The following is a 14,763-nucleotide window of genomic DNA, read 5'->3' on the forward strand; positions in this document are numbered from 1 at the left end:
GGTATTTAATTTTTAATAAAAAGTTTTTTGACAATTTTTATAGAAAATTTAAATTTTTAAAAAAAAAATATTACTTATAAACTGAAAAACGTTTAATAAAGTTTAAAAAAATTGAAATTAAAGCTTTGCACATTGAGTTGATTTTTTTTTCTTTTAAAGTTCTTTATCAGACCTAGAAAACCATTCTGCAAAGAACTATCATGTAATTAAAAGAAAACATTATTTACAAATAAGTTTCCTTATTATAAAATCATAACACTTACCTGCTTTTTAAGTCCAGAGAATCCCAAAATAAAATGTTCGTTGATTTAGAAATTTTTTTCTCCAATATATACCTAGATTATCACTTCATAACTTAAAGATGTTATTACTTTATCTTACTATAAAATGTTATAATTGTTAGGTCTCGATATGAATTTCAATATGTAACTTAAAAACAGATTAGCTGAATTCCAGTTGAAAGTGATCATTCAAAATTAAAAAGTACTTACCAAGAAAACATTAAAACTGTAGTAATAATCCACAGAAATGTACTACTTCAAGTAAATCTGCTGATCCTTTACTGCTGATCCTTTATCAAAACAATTAGGGTTTTTTTATGGTGGACCATCATAAATCAGTCCAAATTCCTACATTGGGGTAATGGTTGTTCAGGATCGTTACAACATATGATTTCTAAGAAACTATGAGGGAAATTTCTGATGGTTTAACATGAACAAACCATCAAAACAAGTTGCTATTATGTTGGACCATCATTAATCAGTCCGCATTCCTACATTGAAGTGAAGGCTGCTTATGCTGGTTACCATCAAGATTATGTTGGTCCATCAATGGTAAACCTTCAAAAATTTTGACTTGGGGGAGGGGTCTGAAATCCCATCTATTTATTGAGATGAAGTAGGCAAGGAACTTAAATATCTTCATTTTAATATAAATTGAATTGATCATTAAGAAATTTATTTTGCCGTAATATACTTCCGTAATAGTATGTCATCACGAATTCGAAAGTTCCCATTTCACTGAAATGATGTTCGTTTATCAGAAAAGCATTAATGAAAAAATGCTCTTGAAATGTTACTTGCGTTCTGTTTCGAAAAGATTTACCGATGTTCTAGATTGCTTTGTCAAGTTCATCAGCTTTTTTCTTAGGGAAATTTTTTGTTTCCTCTTTTCTGATAGAAAAAACACGTCCTACCTATGCAGTTATTCTTAGGGTACTGAATGAAAATTTAATGAATAATGGTCTGAAAATTTCCGCCCTCTAGAGGGCGTATTCATGCGTTGTGATCACGAATAACATATATCAGAATCTTAGAATTAAAAAATAAACAAATGGGGATTTGATTGAACGGAAAAAAAACGATATGTAAAAAAGCTGAATTAGTGTGGAATGTGGCATATTAAGTTCGTCAGAATATGATTATAATTTAAAATTCTTGTGTCGTTATGTCATATAAAAAATTATTGGAATTTGAAAACCTATTAAGAAATGGTCAGTAAAGCATCACGATTGTGCATTTGCTAATAAAGCGTGTCTAAGAATGATTTGGTCACTGTTAAAGCTCAAAGTCTAGTAAATCATAGGAGTTATCAGTAAAACCTAATATTCGCCAAAGTGCATCAAAGTCTGTTTTAATATAATTTGAACTTTTACCAAGGATTCTGATAAAACCTAAGATTATCCGATTAAAGTTCAAAACCAGTTATACCTTAAGATAAGACTTTTCATTCGCAGATATATTGGATACTGTTACGTTATAGGATACCACCACATCATGGTGAACGAATTCAAGACCACAAACGCAACCCTTCATCTCGATGGGCAGTATTGGGAACAGCAGGAGCAATGACAATTTAAGTTTAAAAAAAATCAGTGTCAGGTATACCGGACAAACGTATACAGATCTGTAAACGATCTTCCAAGTGACACGAAATCAAATCGCTCCTCAATAAAAGTTAGGGAGAGTTTCGCAAAGTAAATTCGTAAAATGTTTCGTTTTAGTGGATAAGGGAAATTTTAATTCAAATTGGTCTATTAAAAAGGTCAAGGGATAAGTCTTTCTCACGAGTTAGCAAAAGGAAAAACAATAAAATGTTAATCAATGCATGACTTGAAGCCAAAAATAGATTAAAAGACAGGATGTGAATATTAAAGTGTGAGAAAGAGCATTTTGTATAGAATAATAAATTAAGAAAAAGATTTAGGTAAGTGAATTACTAAGATTAGTTGAAGCTTTTTAAGTTATATATCTCGATAGATAGATACAAGGTCATCGATTAAAGACTTCAAATTATTAACCAAAAAATTTGTTGAATATCAAACGCATTAGCCAAGTTTCAAAATTCTAAGCCAAAGGCAAATCGTAATGTTTTAGGATTGATTTTTCTCACAGAAAACTTTAAATGCAAATTTACTATAAATTGAAATATTTTATAAAATGCGAATTCAAATCAAGAGTCGTTTTGCAGTCGGGGGAGAAGTAAATGAATTGGTGAGAGGATAATTGTAAGATATCCAAATATCACATCAGTAAATATAAATGGAAATTTGACGCATCCCAGTTTCGTTGGCTTACTAATTCTCCTTAGTAGATTGAGTCTAACTAATTCTAGATTTAACCTAGGACGAATCTAAAAATTTATTTTTTCATAGAATAGAGGTTTTATCAGTTAAATGCCCAGAACTGTTGCCATGACGTCATTAGTTATTTTGCACCTCCTTCCTCCCCCACTATCCATATTCTCTGCAGAAAGGAGAGGGATTACTGAATTTGAGGTATAGTTCGTTCACCAGGAATTGGCACTTGGCTCCGCCTTCATCACGTGGTATGCGACGATACTATTTCGCTATTTTTGGGAGAAAGATGCAAACAATCCTGAACAAGGTTGCGATTTGGCGATCGTATGACAAAAGTATTTATTTCGCACACTTTATGTGCATATTTTTAATATTAAATATTTCATAAATTTGATGATACTTCGCTCCTTTTTTATGATATTTCTCCCTTTTGAGTGAATTGTTTGCCCTTTTTGAGACATTTTGCTGGGAAAACAGTAGTTTTTAAATTTAGAATATATTTAATTAGTTAGAGAAAAGAAAGGTATAATAGCAGATGATAAAGCGAATTAAGTGACTGAAAAAGAATTCACTGTTTGTGTAGGCGCGCATTAAGGGTTGTCTCAATTTCAAGAGCGGAGATGTTTCTCTTTTTACACCCGCGCTGGAATGAACTCTGCATCCGAGGAGGTGGAGCCAAGTGTCAGCTCCTGGTGAACGAACTATAGTACACATCTGCTGTTACATAGACACGGTTTTTAGAAAATCTTAACAATACCGAACGTTTAGGGGATTAGGGACACTCGAGGTCTACAGAAGCAGTTAAATACATCCTATGCAACATCAGTAAATCTTTTGTTAGGAAGTTCTTAAAGAGTGTACTGAAACTTTTCTCGTGTTGTTCTAGGCAACCCCACTCTGACGATGAATCCTCAGTTTTTTTTCTCTCCAAGTATGCAGAATAACACAAGGATTTAGTGGAAAACAGATCAGTTTGAAAAAGCCTATCAAAAGTGAGAAGAAATTCTACAGAAATGGCGAAGATAAGTTGTTTTCGAATCCCGAGGAAAAAACCCCAAGAGAGAATTTTCTTTTAAAGTCATCAACTTTCATATTTTGCTTTATGACACAATGGCGGAAGCTGGATCAGTGTCTAACATTCATCTCATACGTTTGACACGATGGAGCCGGATCTGTTCCGCTATATTTCGTTTAGAATAACTAAAAAATCAAGAAAAATTGGATATTATACTTTATGATATATTGTATACTATGATGATATATTGTGAATGCTAAACCAGTTGATGCAAGTAAAATATATTTTGTGCGTGTGTCTTCTTTCACAACGAAAACAGGAATTTTTAGCTAGGTAGGAAAATAATTGTCGAAGTAAGTAATTATCTTCAGTGACACATTCTAAGTTATAACAAAGAATCTTTCTCAAAGATTTAAATTCTTTCACTATATATTTACTCAGAGACATAACACTATTATCAGTTCGATTGTTCTTTCTTCAAGGGCAAGTGACATAGTAGCAACTGTTCATTCCATTCTATTTCGAATATTCAACTACATCAAGTATCAATTCTCTTCAGTAACGCATTTTAAGTTAATTCACAAAGGTTTCAATTCTTTCATTTTATATTTACACAAAGACATGTAGAACATAAACAGATACACAAAACATAAATATATCATGGTTATAATAAAATAGGCAAACAAATAATAAAGACGAGAAAGAAATATATTTCTACTAATTCGATGTGCGATACGGTTCGGTAGATAATCAACATTCTTACTTATGTAGAGAAACTTAACTTTAATGCTCCCTCATTAAGATTAGTTAGCGCTCATGTCATTAGTTCACATGTGTTAGGTCTTCTTGTAGTACAAGTACTCAATTGATCATAGGTTTGACTATGAACATATAATAGCAGGTTTGAGTAGCTATCTTGAGAACATATGGTAGCAGGTTTGAGAGCTGAGGTTGAGTTAAAGGGTTCGGGCAACATTAGAAAGTGGTTTAACAGAGTTTAAAAATTTAACAGTCGAGGTTTAAATAATGTGTGACAGATTACTAATTCAATTTATATAAGTTTCAGTAACCGTTAAAGAATTAATCGTTTTGAGTAACTAACAAAAAAATGATTCAGTTTTGCTTTGATATTAGACATGAATAGAAATCTCGAGTTAATTAAAATTGTTTTAGAAACATTTTCACATGATAATAAGAACGTTTAACGCTCGATTGATCGCATCTGAGCAAGATAGTATTATATTGATAAATAGTTTTTTGGTTAGAGTTTAACAAATGAGACTTATTAAAAATTTAGTATTTGGAGCGGTTTAATGAATTGCCAAAATTACAGTAGGCACAAAAAAAGATGAAATAAATTAACAAATGATTCTTCTATCGAGTATATTCAAATTCGCGGGAGTGCGATTATTGAACTCAAGATGATAAGTTAGAAAACTCTTATTAGTTAATAGATTGCAGTTTAACAAAAAGTACTAGGTAGACAAATGTAATAGCAGAGAGATCGAGTAAGATACCATGGATAGTAAACTCGATTACGGATCAAATAATAGTGCGTTCCTGTACTGTTGAACTGCTAGCAGATTCGAACATCTGTAAAATGAAGGAGTGATATTTATACTATTTTTTGATACTTTGAAGAAATTTGATACTTCGTCCGAAATTCGATAAAAAGATCGTCCGTTCGAGTACTAATGGGAAAATTTTAAAGTTAACTAGTGATCACGAAATAGAGGTTTGAGTACTGATGATAATACAGTGGGTCCAAGTAATGATTAAAGAACAGGACAAAAAGTTAGACTTTGAATACTGACCAAAAGGTAAAGCTCTGATTAAATGATCCACTATATTTTAATCGGTTCTCGAACTCCAACCGTTGTTTTATAGGATTTCTAATCGACTTGCATTTCTTTTTTACTGAAACCTACGATTATTTGTTCAAGATTGGTGCTGACTGTATTTATTGGTACTGCAGGCCACCATCTGACCAGTATTTATACAAACTATCATTTAATATATTTCAGAACAGACTAAAATTTTATCGGACCCCCTACATTTCGATGAATTCTAACTTGTTATCACTCTCTTTTGATCACTATCCTATTATCATTGGATCAATAATCGACCTACTATTCATTTTCGGTACTGGAATCCAATATAATTTAATCAAAACTCTACAATCAATTGATCACTGTTCGAAATACCTTTATTTTAATAGGTACCCGAACCCGCTGTTATTTGTTCACTATTTTCATTCGCCGTCATTTGATTAACATTAGAGACTACTATCATTTGAACAGTACTCGTTATCACAAACATTTGAACTCTTTTTATGTTAAATACTCGAACCGCTCATCAATTGATGAATTTCCATTAGATGACTATTAATAATTATAGTATATACTCGTCCCGCTATAAATCGATCCGCGTTATTCGAATCTACATTTATATCGGTACTCGAACCCACGATCATTAAATCAGTAATAGAACCTCTCCTTTTGCTGCTGTCAGTTTAACAATTTTCAAATAGACTCTCTTGGGATCGATCAAAACTCAAATTCACTGTCCATTATTGGTAAAGTAAAACATTTTTTTTTATAACGGTTCTCAAACCCACTATTCTTAATCACTTCTCGAAACTATACTTTGTTTTGATCAATATATATCTCACCATCTTTTTAAAGGTTTACGAATTGATTCACAGTTTCTTAAATTACCTGACATTAACTCAAGAATCGAACCCAATATTTTAATCAGTACGCACATCCACTGCGGTTTGTGCTTACTTCATTTGTTCGTAAAATAATTTGGGCTAGAACTTTCTACCATTTGGTCACTTTACGAACAGACTTCTTTTTGTTCAAAATTCAAGCCCACATTTTTATCGCTAACCACTACCTTTTGATTAATACTCAACCCTTTCTATTTCAACCTATTTCTTGATCAAATATCTTTCGATATTTGATCAAGAAATAGCGCGTTCGAGAACCTATTAAAACATAATGGGTCAGAGTAATGATCTAACCATTGTGAGTTCAAATAATAGGAGGTTCTATGATCGATAAGAAAATTGTGGGTTCAATAATTTTTATCAATGCTGGAACTCACTATCATTTGATCAGAGTAAAAGATGATGGGTTCGAGAACCGATTGAAAGGTAATGAAAATAATAGCAAATTCGAAACCTAATGAAAAATAGTGGTTGGGAGAATTGATATAGGCTTTGAGAGCGGATGAAAAGATTATTGGTTCGAGAGCTAATAAAAAGATAGCGGTTTCAAATAATGATTAAACAGTAGGAGAATATACTGATCAAATGATAGCGGGTGCGAGGATCGATTAAAATAGTGATTTAATTAATCAAATGATAGTGGGTTCCAGCATTAAAAAAATAAGGTTCGAAACGCGTTCAATTAATAAAAGGTACTAGTATTAACCAAAAAGAGAATGGGACTAATTTATGATTAAACCTACTGCCTTTTAAACAATTCTCATTTCAATGATCGAAAACAATGACATTATTATTTCATCATTACTTGCACTAATCAAATGTTAGCGACCGATAAAAAGGAAGTGGGTTCGAGTATTGAATGAAATATAATGCGGTCGATTAATGATAGCATGTTAGTAAGTTCAAGTGCTGATTAAATTATGATTCGCAATCAAATTACAGTAGGTTTAAGAACCTATAAGAAGACAGTGTGCATTAGAGTACAAATAACAAGAGAGCTCGATTATTGATGAAATGATAGAGGATTAGAGAACGGATTAAAAGATATTGAGTTCGAGGACCGATTGAAAGTAAATAGATTGAATACTGGTCAAATAATAGCGAGTTCGATAACCTATTGATAGTTATTAGTTCTATTATTGATGAAATGATAATGCATTCGAATACCAATAAAGAATGAGGTCTGAGAACGGATTCCAGCATGTTCTAGTATCGATAAAAAGAGAGTGAGATTGAATTTTGATGTTGTTGTTAATTTACGTCGCACTAGAGCTGCACAATGGACTATCGGCGACGGTCTGGGAAACATCCCGGAGGATGATCCGAAGACATGCCATCACAATTTTGATCCTCTGCGGAAGGGATGGCACCCCCGCTTCGGTAGCCCGACGACCTGCGCGCGAAGTCGAGCACTTTACGGTAGCACAGTTTAACGGACCATTACCGCACACTCTCGGTCCCTACGCAGACTGATCCAAGTGGTCACCCACCCGCACACTAATCGCAGCCAGTGATGCTTGACTTCGGTGATCTGCTGGGAACCGTGTCTTAACGATCAGCCCGCCGCGGGACAAATTAGGTTTGAAATAAGTTCAAATGGTAGTGGGTACGAGAATTAGTTATAAGAAGAGAATGGGTTCGAGTACAGATGAATAAGAGGTGCTTATCAAATGGACGTCGATTTGAATTATGCACCAATTAGTGAAGTTTCATGTATTTATTAATTGATTGCGAGAGTCCTTCTGAGGGTAAAAAATAGTGAGATCGAAGATAGGTTAAATACCAGTTGGTTTGAGTGACGATAAAAAGAGAGTGGGTTCGAGCTTTTCACAAAATAGAATCGGTTCAGAAATTGAGTAAAAGATAGTAGATTCCAGTAATGATCAAATGGTATAAAATTTCATTGATGTGTGTTTTGTCGTTTAAAGAGGTAAATCCTTTGAAACATCAGTATCTCTTTTTTCAAAATAAATAAATGTGGAGGAACAAGCTGTCATTATTATTTATTTCGAAGCTTGTATAAAATGAAGTAATCCAAACCAGATATAACTGATAATAATAAACCTTCAAGGATTATGGTACTGATCTATAAATAGAAGAGCGCGGAAAGCCATTAGCTTGCCAGCGGCGAAGACGATGACGCTTCACCAACGATGAAATTAGCACGAAACATAACATTTTCTTTTGTAAGGCGACATTTTTTTAAAAAGTTTGTTAATGTTTAGTTGGTTCCTGTGATCAACAGAAATTACCCGAAGAACTAATTCGAATTTGTGTTACACGGCGAGGAAAACCATGAAAATCTCCAACGACTAGCCCGACGGTAAGGCGACTCTATCCTATGATCCGTCTACCACTGAGGATATTTTATGTCAACACTGTGGTCAATGCGAACCGGGTCTGGAATTCATATCTACCAGCAATCGAATGAATTCGAACCCGGTTCAATTCAATGGAAGGCCTGAGCTACCACGGCTCTGGTTGAATTGTGAAAAAGTTAAATAGAACAATGTGAAAACCTCGTTTTTGCATAATTTGTGACGAAAATCGACAAGGTAAAGAAAAAAAATTCAGCACAGACCATAGTGCTGACGTAAAATATCCTCAGTAGTAGATGGATTAGAGTCCCCTTGCCGTCAGGCTAACCGTGGGAGGTTTTCCTCTCCATTTAACGCAAATACGGGTTAGTTCCACCAAATAGTCCTCTGCAAAGGCAAATTTCTCTCAATACTTGATCCAGGAGGTCCCTTGTCTTCTGGATTGGGTTCAAAGTTACAAAAGGAGTTGAACATTAATAGTCGTAAACCCAAGTAATTAGGTGGGCCGTTCAACAGCGGTTATAAAAAAAATATGAATAGCCTATTCGAATGCAGTTTTATTTACAGTTTGCTTTATTATTAACATTAGAGCTTAGATTCTATTACTTAATTCTAAAATTACTGGAATAAAATAAAAAAAAAACAAAGTTTAATTTCATATTTTCAATGTAAAATTAGATCTAAACGTTTAAACAATTTACGCTGTAAATATTGCATGTGAGATTTACGCAAAATTCTTTTTTGATTCTCAGAATATTGGAATAAACTAAAGAGAAAAAAAATTAGACGAATGTTATTTTGTAGGTGTAAGTTCACTTTGCCGGTGGCTGAGTAGTAGAAAAGCGCTTCGCGCTCCCAAGTCACAGGCCCTGGGTTCGATCCTCGGGCTGGACAAGGTTGACTCAGCCTTTCATCCCTTTTCAGTGGGTCGATAAAATGAGTACCAAGCGTGCTTGGGAGCTAAACTCTGGTTAACTTTGCTTTGTCTATTTTACGTTTAATCACGTGAACTGATCGTCAAGACACGGTTCCCAGCAGATCACCGAAGTCAAGCATCACTGGCTGCTGTCAGTGAGCGGGTGGGTGACCACTTGGATCAGTCTGCGTAGGGACCGAGGGTGTGCGGTATTGGTCCTCGTAAAACTGTTCTACCGTAAAGTGCTCGACTTCACGTGCAGGTCGTCGAGCTACCGGAGCGGGGGTGCCATCCCCTCTGCGGAGGATCAAAATTGTGATGGCATGTCTTCGGATCATCCTCAGGGATGTTTCCCAGACCGTCGCCAATAGCCCATTGTGCAGCTCCAGTGCGACGTAAATGAACAAAACAAACAAACGTTTAATCACGTCAGAATAATTTCTATGACATGATATAGGAGGTCGCACTTTCAAAATAACATAATCAAATTTATTACTTTTTTGATTTAATTCATTTTACAATAAAATTTATCTCATATTATTTATTGAAGTTTAAATCTAAAACAAAAATAGCTTTCATGTTACTGATTAAAATCTTCCTTAAATTCTTTCATAGTTGTTTTCGCATTAATTTTTTTTTTTTGTAATATTTCTAAAATCTGCTTGAAGTCATTAATATAATAACGTGTCATTTGAATCTTCATCTGAAGGTATTTGTGGCAACAGATCTATCTATCGCTATCCCCCCCCCTTTTTTTCCCAAATAACAGCTTTCTTTTCTTAACAACAACAATAAACACACAAATGTTTTCTGCAGGGGTTTTCGAATTCCAAGATATAAGTACCGCTTCGATTTGCATTTGTAAAATACATTTTGTTGTTGTTGTTGTTAAGTAACATCTTCTTTAAAAACTATTTTAACTTTAGTCACATTTTTCATAATTGCAGACTATCAAAACTGTTTTAAAATTATCATTTATATTAATAATTATTAAAATAAATAATGTTGTAAAGAAAATCAATTTTTCATTCAAATATTTTGTTAATACGAGGGTGTAAGAAATTAAGAGAATTTGCAGACTGGGTCGATTATCTCCAGAACTACTGGTTCGATTTTAATGAAATTTGATATGTACATACAATACAAATAACCATACAACAATTGTAATACATACGCATGATCGTTGGAGTCGGAAGGTATGAAACAGCAGTTGCGAAATAAAAAAAAAACAAATAATGGGTTAATAGGGGGTATGGTCCCCTCTTACAGTTAAACAGGACTTACAGCGTGATTTCATACTTGAAATAAGGGAGTTTATCATTTTATGTGACAATTGTCCTGAGGCAAATTCATGTATTCCGACTCCAATGAGTGTTACACGCACGATCATGCGTGTGTGTCACAATTGTTGAATGTTTTGTATTCTATCAAAGTACGTACATACCAAATTTCATTAAGATCGGTCAAGTAGTTCGAGCTGGGCCGGATTTACGTATAAGCTAAATAAGCTGTAGCTTGGGTCCCCGAGATGGCAAGGGCCCCCAGATCCAACTTTTTCCTTCTTTTTTTAAAGTTTTATTCGGAGCCCTCTGAAGCCTAAAATACATTTTTTTTCTTTTTTACATTGGCGAACGCTTTTCAAAGTCTAATAGAAGTGTTTACAAATATAAAATAATTGTTACTCTTCGCTTTTTTTAACCAAAAGAGCAATAAAAGGGCCTTTTGACTGATGAAAATATCCTGTAGCTTTCGTAGCTACCAGTGATGGGAGTAGTCCATGGATCCTAAAAAGCGGTACTCCATGGAGTAGTCAAATAGCCGCTTCAATTTACACTGTGGGAAATGTTTTCAGCTTCTTTAAATTGCTGTGGGCTCTTTTGTCCACAGAAACACCCTTTTGTCTGATTTCTGGGCAAAAAATGTCTAGGGCTGTGGGAGAATCTTGTTTAGGGTCACTCTGTTTCGAGATTTCCGTTGTGTCTCATTGTCGTTAAAGAGCTTCTCGTTTAATTTTAACCAAGGGCGCCGGCAGGGAGGTGCAAGGGGGTGCGCTTGCACCTCCCTGGCTTTTTTTTTAAAAGATTAAAGAGATACAGAAAAACAATTTTGTTATACATTTTTTTTTTAAAAATATTTTTATTCAAAAACAAATAATTAAGTAATTATATTAAGTATATTAGTGCATAACAATTAAAAAAGTGTTTAATCAAACAAAACTTGCAATCGTCTTGTTTGCTGTCCAAATCTGTTTATAACTTTTTCAATGAATTCTGAGTCATCTTTGATTCTTTTCTTGTGCACATTGAGCATGCACAAACTACTTAATCTCTCGTGAGACTTTGTAGACCGATTCCATGTTTTGAATGTTGTTCCATGTTGACCGATTCCATGTTTTCCGTCGCATTGTACTAAAAGTGCGTTCAATAGTGCACGTAGTAGCTGGAGTAGCACGTAGCAGTTAGGCCAATTTTGATTACCTCCGCTAGAGTTGGATAAAACGGTGTGGTCTCAGTAACTAAATCGATGTATTCGAGGAGTTCATAAGAATTTTCTCCATTCCTCCACATTTCGTACCACGTTGTAGCTTCAGTGATGTATAAAGATCTACTCTCATAGTATATATACATAGAAGATATGTATATATACTATGTCTACATAGTATATATATATCTTCTGAAATTTCATTTGATAAAATATAAATAATATTATATTTTTTATTAGTTATTTAGGTAACAAAGGTGTATAACACAAACTGACTTCTCATAACTGTAAAACTTCATCAACACAATAAATACCAATGTTAAGCGTGCACAAACACGTTAGTATACGAAACTACTGTTTGTAGTTATTTGTGTTTCAAAGTCAGCAGCTATGCCAGCGCCATCAATACAGTTTCTAGTGGCAAAATTTGCAAGAACAAGAAATTTGTACTTTTTATTAAATATCTTGTTAACAATGAAGAAATGCATCTTGAAAAATTAAAAGATGAAAGTATATGTAATAACAAAACAAAATGCAATAACAGAATATTTTTAATTTCTTTTTTTTTTGGGGGGGGGGGGTAGTTTGTAAGAGAGTTGCACCCCCTTTTATATTATTCTGCCGGCGCTCTTGATTTTAACTTTTCTTTTTTGCAAAATTTCCTTTTAATTATCCTAAATGTTTTAACTAGCTTAATTGTTTAATTTACTTAATTATTGTAATTGATTTTAATTTGTTATTTTCCAAATTAATCGTACATGAATCCGTGAACTCCTTTCTTTATTTATTTAAATGGTGGGCCACTATTCAATTCCCTCTTTGACAGGCCTATCTGCCAAAATTCTTGATTTGGTTTATTTTGGATGAAATTGAGATAACAGATGTGATTTTACTTACTGCTAATAGACAGAAGCAACATGTGATATTGCTTGATAGAGCATTGAAATCAAGTGATGATCAGCTAAACAAATGTTTAAATATATATGTAAAAAATATTGTTCAAACCTCCTGTCTGACCAAATTTTCCATGTATCCCCGAAATATGAATTATGTTTAATTTGTAAAATATGATATTTCGTACACAAAATTCATTTATTTAGTTAGCTTATGATTTTATTGTTAATTGATCATACTTGTTTCTATTTTTAACTCCCTGGTTTTTGTTGTTATTATGTGTTTAAAGTTAATAAGGCATCTAAATTTTGTTAATTTATAAGGATTTCAAATTTTTAAAGCAAAGTCGAAATAACTTCTTAAAATTACAAATTGAAACTATTTATAAAATTTTGACAGATTTGTTTTTATTTTAAATCTGTGCATTTAATTTAATAAAATAAAAGCAAATAAAAAATAATTTTAAAAAATATAAATAAATGACTAGATAAAATATAAAACTGTGTTGTCAATGAAAAGGAACATATCTTTTAAACAATTTGAGTATTAATAAATTATTTAAAAATAAAAAATTTTAAAAGGTAGAAAAGTTTTTTGATTTGTTTGAAAGGCGAATTTTGTCCCATCATTTGATCAAGAGAATATTTAATATTTGTTTCTAAGAAGCAGTCGGTCGCGTGTGGGTGTGTGGATGATGTAAGTAAAAGAGGCATACAAAAAAAGCCAATTTAACTTCAGTTAATGCCTCGATATTATATTTTTAAACTCCTCGCAAAAATGCAGTAAAAAAGTTATACAAATTAATTGTCGCAAACAAATTAATATTAAGTAAGAACGAATCAAAAATGATATCGAAATATGCTGAATCACTAATGAGACAGGCGGGATGAAAGACATCGAAACCAATTTGATTAAATAGTAAAATTAGAAAGTGTTTCAAAAATCCGGACATGTATCAGGCTTCAATTTTTTTTTTCTGGCACAAAATTTATCAGGGACAATTCGTTAGATATCAATATGGGTTATGTTTTTTCTTTAATTAAATATTATTAAACATTAACTAATATTTGTCTTTCAAAGCTTTTCATTCTGTAATAACGACTGTCAAGCATTTAAAGTATCCAGTTCAAGAATGTCAAGTATCCAAACGACTTCATTTATTAAATTTAAAAAAAATAATAATAATAAATAAATATCCGCAAGGCAGGCGTGTATATTTGGGGCTGATGATTATGAAATCTAACACAAAACTGTGAGATCGCGGGTTCTATTCCAGCTGATGACAGTTTTTAATTATTATTTCTTAATACTGAAAAATGTATTTCTTATTTTTTTTAAAGTATGCATGTTAAAAACTAATAATTTAACAAGTATTTAAAAAACTAGAAAGCTACCCCCCCTGTTCATTTTGCACACTAACCCTCATGGTTGCTTCTGATTAATCATTGCAGATTAAGAGGAAAAACGGTTTATTTCCATCTTTTTATTCTACAAAAATTACGATTGAATTTCTATTTACATTTTAAAGATGACTAAAATTTGGCAAATCAATAAAATTGGTACCTCCTGCAGAGTTATTGCCCAGTGAAGATGGACTTAAGGGCACTGAGTTCGAATCCCAGTGTTGACTGGTCGATACGAATTCTACACCCGGCTTACAGCAGCCACTGTGCCGAAGTAAAATATCCTCAGTGGTAGACGGATCATAGGTTAGAGTCCCCTTGTTGTCAGACTGACGGTGGAAAGCTTTTGTGGTTTTCCTCATCATGTAACTTAAATGCTGGTCAGTTCCATCGAAACGTCCCCCCCCCCCAAGACAAAAATTTCTTC

The 14,763-nt window shown here is 33.2% G+C and overlaps 1 protein-coding gene across 1 annotated transcript in view; it reads left to right on the plus strand.

Moving 5' to 3' along the window:
• LOC147816888 (guanine nucleotide exchange factor subunit RIC1-like) overlaps positions 1 to 4,114 on the plus strand; it is a 55,793-nt gene extending 51,679 nt beyond the window's left edge. The window contains exon 13 of the mRNA XM_087152370.1: positions 3,465 to 4,114. The gene's annotated coding sequence lies outside the window, so the exon portion shown is untranslated. The remainder of the gene's footprint in view (positions 1 to 3,464) is intronic.
• Positions 4,115 to 14,763: the final 10,649 nt, after the last annotated feature.

This window comes from Parasteatoda tepidariorum, chromosome 1 (assembly GCF_982258835.1).
Source record: "Parasteatoda tepidariorum strain Cologne lab strain chromosome 1, Ptep-v5.0, whole genome shotgun sequence".
In the NCBI taxonomy this organism is placed as follows: domain Eukaryota; kingdom Metazoa; phylum Arthropoda; class Arachnida; order Araneae; family Theridiidae; genus Parasteatoda; species Parasteatoda tepidariorum.